At 43.6% G+C, this 7,735-nt stretch overlaps 1 protein-coding gene across 1 annotated transcript in view; it reads right to left on the bottom strand.

Annotated features, from left to right (window-relative positions):
• The window catches only part of Scnn1g (sodium channel, non voltage gated 1 gamma subunit), a 52,226-nt gene that overhangs the window by 38,312 nt on the left and 6,179 nt on the right, over window positions 1–7,735 (bottom strand). The gene's annotated exons all lie outside the window — the stretch shown is intronic.

Genomic DNA, 7,735 nt, shown 5'->3' with positions numbered 1-7,735 from the left:
AAAGAAAGAAAGAAAGAAAGAAAGAAAGAAAGAAAGAAAGAAAGAGAGAAAGAAAGAAAAGAAAATCTGGGTCATGTTTCTATAAAAATAAAATTTAAAAATAAATAAAATAAAAAATAAAATTAACCTAAGAGAGAAAGAAAATCTTAGATTCTTCAATCTAAATTGGGAAATGAAAATTGAGAAAATATTTTAAAAAACTGATACCTCATCAAATTAAGAGACTAAATTTGACATATGTTATATTCTTGTTATGTTACATATTATACATTTATTATATATTACATAGTATATATTCATTATATTATTATATATGATCTTTAAACATACATCATTTAAGTTGGCCAGTGGCTCAAACCTATAATCCTAGCTACTCAGGAGATCTGAAGATCTTCAAAGCCAGCCCAGATAGCAAAGTCCATGAGACTCATTTCCAATTAATCACAGAAAAAGCTGAAAGTTGCACTGTGGTTCCAGTGGTAGAGTACTAGCCTTAAGTAAAAGGGGCTCAAGCCCAGAGTTCAAGCCTCAGGACTAGCAAAAAAAAAAATCATTTAGAATATTTCAGAGCATAAAGAAAATAGAGAAACATCACACTTATTTAATGTATTTATAGATTGACTGGTGCCTGTCCTAGGGCTTTAAACTATGGATTGTGAACTCTTTTTTTTTGGGGGGGGGTCCAGTCGTGGGGCCTGAACTCTGGGCCTGGGCGCTGTCCCTCAGCTCTTCAGCTCAAGGCTAGCGCTCTACCACTTGAGCCACAGTGCCACTTCCGGCTTTTTTTCTTTTTGCTTATGTGGTGCTGAGGAATCGAACCCAGGGCCTCATGCATGCAAGGCAAGAGCTCTACCACTGAGCCACCTTCCCAGCCCGGACTGTGAATTCTTACTCAGTTTTTTCAGTTCAAGGCTTGCACTCTACCACTTGAGCCACAGCTCTACTCCTAGCTTTTTGCTGCTCACTTGGAGTCCCTCAGATTTTCTGCCTGGGCTGGCTTCAAACCTTTATCCTTACCTCAGTCTCCTAGGTAGCTAGATTACAGGTGTGAGCCATACTAGCACCTGGCTCAAGGATTTATTTTTTTATTTTATTTTATTTTTGGTTGGTCATGGGGTTTGAACTCAGGGCATAGGTGTTGTCCCTGAGCCTCTCTGTGCTCAAGGCTAACACTCTACCACTTTGAACTACAGCTCCACTTCCAGTTTTTAGGTGATTAATTGGAGATAGGAATCTCACAGATTTTTCTGCCTGGGTTGGCTTCAATTCAGGATCCTCAGATTGCAGCCTCCTGAGTAACTAGATTATAGGTGAGACACTGGCGCCCAGCTCTCCCTTGGTTTTCTAAGTTTGCCTCTGAACTCAGCTGTCCATTCTGTGAGCCCTTTCTGCTCACAATACTAAAAGTAGCTTGCACCATTTACAAGTAAGAACCTCTGCTGTTCACAGGGGTCAAAGGTGACAAAGAGGCGGTGCTTCTCTTTGTGGATGCTCAGAAAGGTATTTGAGAAAACTCAAGATCCATTTCTGATAACAACCCTTTCTGAAGGCAGACTAAATGGATACCACTTTAATGCGATGAATAATATATATCTCAAACCAAAAGCCAAAGTCCTGCTTAATGGTGAAGCACTGGACATGTAGCAAATAATGTAGTTCTCCTCCTCTCATTCCTGGCAGGGAGAAAAACAGGCAAGAAAAAGGGAGATGAGATATAACTCTGGTCAAAGAAGAAGCCAGGTTATTGTCTTGTGCATTGCTATGCATTCTTGAAAAAAAAAAAAAAAAGAAGAGAATCAATGGGAAATGAGGGGAAAGAAGTAACCATTATTAAGAGGCCTAGTTCAAATATGTTTGTCACATTAGCAACCAGTACAAGATACAATGGCATAAAAAAAATCTCATTCATGACAGCACTGGGTTAGACCCATGAAAGAACTCCATTCTCTGGTACCAGAATTTTTTATTTATTTTTATTTCTTGTCAGTTGTGGGCTTGAACTCAGGGCCTGGGCGCTGTCCCTCAGCTCTTCAGCTCAAGGCTATTACTCTACCGCTTGAGCCACAGCGCCACTTCTGGCTTTTTCTGCTTATGTGGTGCTGAGGAATCCAACCCAGGGCCTCAGGCATGCAAGGCAAGCGCTCTACCACTGAGCCACCTTTCTAGCCCCTGGCACCAGAATTTTAACCCAGGGCCTCATGCTTGCTTGGCTTGTTTGTTCACAGCAGATGTTCTACCACTTGAGCCATGCTTCCAGCTTAGGTTTTTTATTTTGCTGGTCATTTTTGGAAATGCGGGTTTAGGAATTTTTCTTGGGCTGGCATTGAACTGCCATTGTCCAGATCTCAGTCTCTCTCTCTCTCCCCACACACATTTCTCTTTTTGTCAGTCGTGGGGCTTGAACTCTGGGCCTGGGCGCTGTCCCTCAGCTCTTCTGCTCAAGGCTAGCACCCTACCACTTGAGCCACAGCGACACTTCTGGTTTTCTGAGTGGTTCATTGGAGATAAGAGTCTCAGAGACTTTCTTCCTGGGCTGGCTTTGAAGCATGATCCTCAGATCTTAGCCTCCTGAGTAGCTAGGATTATAAGTATGAGTCATCAGCACCTGGGGATCTCAGTCTCCCTCTCTCTCTCTCTCTCTTTTTTTTGTTGTTGGTTGTGGGACTTGAACTCTGGGCCTGGGTGCTGTCCCTCAGCTCTTCAGCTCAAGGCTAGCGCTCTACCACGCTCTACAGTGTCACTTCCGGTTTTCTAGTCGTTTATTGGAGATAAGAGTCTCATGGTCTTTCGTGCCCTGGCTGGCTTTGAACCTTGATCCTCAGATCTCAGCCTCCTGAGTAGCTAGGATTACAGGTGTGAGCCACCAGTGCCTGGCTTGATCTCAGTCTCTTGAGTAGCTAGGATTGTAGACATGAGCCAGCAGCAACCTGCCCTTTGTATATATATTTTTTTTTTGTATATTTTTTTTAATGTATGTGTGCCCATGCTGGGGCTTGAACTTAGGGTCTGGGTACTGTCTTGAGCTATTTTGCTTAAGGTTAGCATTCTACCACTTGGTCCACAGCTCTACTCTGGCTTCTCGGTAGTTAATTGAAGGTAAGAGTCTCACGGACTTTCCTGCCTAGTCTGGCTTTGGACCATAATCCTTAGATTTCAGCCTCCTGATTTGCTAAGATTATGTGTGTGAGCCACCAGCACCTGACCCTTTGTGTGATTTTTTAAGACATCCTTTAGTCTCAGATAATAGGATAAATATTGTGACAGTGTCAATTTTCCCTGATCTATACTAATTAATGGTAGAGGATGAAAAGATTTGAAAGAATAAACCAATAGCTAATAATGCACTAGGAAATATTGACCTACCAAGTATTTCAATATAATCTAAACTAATAATACTCTGGAAAATGGAGACATATGGTAAGATAGAACATTTTTTGGTGTCTTTTATATTAGCAACTTTTTATTGGCATGTATTTGTTTCAAGGTAGTATTGGAGTGAATGGGTTTCATTGTGACATTTCCATACTTGCATATAATGTATTCCAGTCAAATTCACTCCTTCCGTATCACTCCCACAATCCCAACAGGTTTTATTGGTCGATTTTTATACATATCTATCACCCTCTCCACTGTCAATCACAGTTCTCCATTCCTCCCACCTCCCCCCTCCCCCCACACCTGCCTCCTAACGGGGCCTTTTTCACTTCCGGTCATTTCTTAGTGTATATTAATTGTATAAAGGGGCTTCACAATGGTATTTCACATGCGCATATGTCATATTTTTGTCTGATTAACCTCCGTGGCTCTCTCTCCCATTTCCCCATGCCCTATTTTTCAAAAGCTTTTAGTGAATTTCTTTATGCCATCTTCATATGTAGACACATGTTATTTCCTTCAGCATTCTCTTTCCCTTTCCTTCCTCTCATTATCTCCCCCAAACAGTCCCACAGTTACAATTATGTGTGTGTATATGTGTATGTATGTATCTATGCATATGCATGTCTTTTAGATGAGTGAGAACATGTGATATTTTTAGCTGTTGGAGCTTGGCTCTATTTGATAGTTTCTAGTTCCATCCAATTTAATATGAAGGACATAATTTCACTTTTCCTTATGGCTGAGTACTGTTTCATGGTGTGTGCATATGTGCAATAGTTCCTTTACCAATTCATCGGTTGACGGGCAAGGGACAGTTTTTTGAACCCTGGATCTATATAAAACAGACTTTTAAATCAGTGGGAAAGGTAGGCATTCCTAGAAGTGTTGCTGAGACCATTGGCTGGTCGTGAAGGGTGGGAAAAGGCAAGATTCTATCTTAGACTGTTTCCTGTTACCTAGACTGGGTAATTCATAAAGAAAGATTATTTGGGTTCATGTTTCTGAAGCTTCAGCTCAGAAGACAAGGGGGCCATGTAGAAAAGAAGCCCAAGATGGGCTGGGAAGGTGGCTTAGTGGTAGAGTGCTTGCCTCGCATGCATGAAGCCCTGGTTCAGTTCCTCAGTACCACATACATAGAAAAAGCTGGAAGGGGTATAAGTGGTAGAGTGCCATCTATGAGCAAAAGAAGCTCAGGGACACTGCTCAGGCCCAGAGATCAAGCCCCAGGACTGGCAAAAAATAAAAAAAAGCCCAAGAAAGCTGAGGAAGATCTCTCTTTTTTTTCTTTCTCTTTCGCCAGTCCTGGGGCTTGAACTCAGGACCTAGATGCTGTCCCCAAGCCTCTTTATGCTTAAGGCTAACTCTCTACCATTTGAGCCACATGACACTTCTGTTTGTTTGTTTGTTTTCTGAGTAGTTTGTTGGAGATACGAGTCTCACAGACTTTTCTGCCCAGGCTAGCTTTGGACAGCCATCCTCAGATCTCAGCCTCCCGAGTAGCTAGGATTACAAGAGCTACAGGCACTTGGCTCTTTCTCTAGTTTATCCACTTCCCCTTCTGGAAGGGTGCACTTCTACTTTGCTTTGCATTAGTAAATCTGTTCCTTTTTAAGTTGTCTCTGTGTTCATCTTTGAAATTTTCCTCTAAGAAGACCAAGAACTTTCTAGGTCCTGGACCCAGTCATATCGATCCAGTAATAGATTCTCTAATTTGCTGCATTATCTCCCATGTACCTCCAGAGGCAAAGTCCAGGTGGGCACACCTAGTTTGGCCTTTTTTAGTTCCCTTTCCTGGATGGTAGCTAAGAGGGTTGTGAAGGAGACTACTTCTCCCCACCCCCTGCCCTGTTTCCATAAGTGATTGTGAGTTTTCTTCCTTAATCTCGTCATCTCTTCCTCTAGGAAGCTGGTTTAGCTGTTGGATAGCCAAAAGAACTGTGCGTATGCACCTTCACTCCTGCAAAGAAAAGCGTATCAATATGTCATCTACGACCAGCAGATTTCTTTCTCATGTTTCAAGTATCAAATATCGATCAAAATATGACTGTCAGCCTGCTACTTGTGAGCAGAGTAGGAAGCACTTTAATACATGAATCCTTCTGCAACACTGATAGGATGTCCATATCCAATGGTGAGCCAATGGGTTCTTCTGGACCCAAGCCTACATTTAAGTGAAGGTGATAGATTGCAAACTGAATACAAATATGATCAAGTGTTACAACTGTGAAGTACCAAGAAAGCCTGCCCAAGTGCTGCCTTCCGGAGCCGTGATACTAATAGCAAAGGGAAGCTTTTTCAGAAGAGGATCAACTAACGGGGTGCAGGCATTCAGGGATAGGTATTCACTGCCGAGTGTTGGGATTGGGCAAAGACCTGGAATGTGTAGTCTGAGATTCACTGTGTTTTCCTTCAGTGACCTGATAGCTTTCTTCCTGTGGTCCAGGGGAGGAGTTTCACCATACAGTGAGCTACTGGACACTCAGGACAAAGTGGAGGTCGTTCGTTTGGGTCAATGTAGAACACACCAGCACTATTACCTTAGGACACTATTATGGGATAGGAAATAAAGGTGATTTACTCTGAAATGAGTGCAAAGTGTTTTTCATGTTTTTAAAAGGTGAAGGATGTTCTCTTCCCTGATTTCTCCCTTAATTTTTTTTTTTTTTTGTTGCTTTGTAGGACTTAAACTTAGGGCCTGGGCATTGTTCCTGAGCTTTTTTTTTTTTTTTTTTTTTTTGCTGAAGACTAGCACTCTACTACTTTGAGCCACAGCTCCACTTCTGGTTTTTAGGTGTTTCATGGGAGATAAGGATTCCATGGACTTTCCTGCCTGTGCTGGCTTTGAACTGCAAGGGGGCTCTGAAGCCCCCTGAGTAGCTAGGATTATAGGAATGAGCCACCAGTGTCTGGTGGTCCCTCCTTCCCTTCCTTCTTCTCCTCTTCCCCCTGCCCCCCCACCCCCATACTGGAGCTTGAATTCAGGGATTGGATACTTACTATTCCTTAGCATTTTTGCTCAAGGCTGGTGCTCTATCACGTGAACCAGGTGGTTAATTGGAGATAAGAATCTCATGGACTTTCCTGTCTCTGTTGACTTCAACTTTAATCAGTCCTAAAATCTCAGCCTCTGGAGTAGTTAGGATTACCTAAGATTACAGGCATGAGCCACTGGCACCTGGCACCAGTCTTCATGTTTTGAAAAGGTAAGGGCTCTCTCTTCCTGAATTTCTGTCTTCTGTAGTAACCAGGACCCAGGCTAGCTCTGCTAGCAAACAAAACATACAGTGGGATAGGGGCTGAAGCACCTTCAACACATAGTGTTTTTTTCTTTTGCACTAATTCTTCTTCTTCCTTTCCCTTTCTTTTTTTAAATTGAGCCAATGTTTAAAAATACGATTCCCACCTTCAGATCAGATGATCTGGCAACACCAGATCCTCCTTCTCACTTGGGAACAAAAAACTGAAGCTGAGAATTTACAGTTTGTCACTGTCCTTAACCTTCTTTATTGTTTCAGGAACGCTGAGAGTCTCTTGAAGTATGAATAAGTCAACAGATCATTCCTCCCCACGAGGCTCCGTTCACTGCCGTGACCCACCTGGTCCCACTCACAGTTGTGTCTGTGACCCTTGATTTAAATCTTTAAATCAAGCTTGGGTTTGCATACGGGTACATTTCAAAGGCATCGAATTAAAGGCTAAAGAATCTTCGTTAGTTCCTGCTGGGCATTGTGCATGGAACCTAGAGGTGGTTGAAAGTAAGAGTGTGAATTGAAGACAGAATCCACGTTAGTTTCTTTCTTTGTAGTGTTCCCAGTGGCTGGCACATAGTAGGCCCTTTATTGAATAACTGAAAGTGAACGAATGAATGATAGGAGAGGTCAGTGGACTAGTTTTTTTCCAGAAAAGTCATTCCGATAACACTGTTTTCCCCGGACCCCAAGTCACAGCCTGGAAGGCAGGGCTGGCAGAAGGTAGCAGGCTCTGTGTGGCACCGGGCTGGTAGCCAGGCAGTCGGGATCTTGCAACACCCCTCACGTGCCAGGAAGGGCTGGCTCGGCCACGGCTCTGTCCACCTCTCTTTCGTAGTCCAGTGAGGGCAGCAGCCTGACTTCTGTACTTTTCCTAGATCTCCTCCATCCGACTACCAACAAGCCCAGCAGCAGTCAACTCTGCTTCCACGCCTGGACCATGCCCAAAGTTGACATGGCCGCTGTGTGGCTTCACGACGCGGCACCGCGCCCGGAGCCGTGCGTCATCGCAGCCGGCTGGAGACCCGACTCCATTCCCACAGTCAAGATGGCGTCCGGAACGGCTTCAGCGCGGGGCGGGCGGCGCTGGGAGGCGGTCACGTGAGCGG

Source organism: Dipodomys ordii, unplaced genomic scaffold (assembly GCF_000151885.1).
Source record: "Dipodomys ordii isolate 6190 unplaced genomic scaffold, Dord_2.0 Scaffold14, whole genome shotgun sequence".
NCBI classification, from domain to species: domain Eukaryota; kingdom Metazoa; phylum Chordata; class Mammalia; order Rodentia; family Heteromyidae; genus Dipodomys; species Dipodomys ordii.
This window is presented reverse-complemented; position numbering and strand designations above follow the sequence as displayed.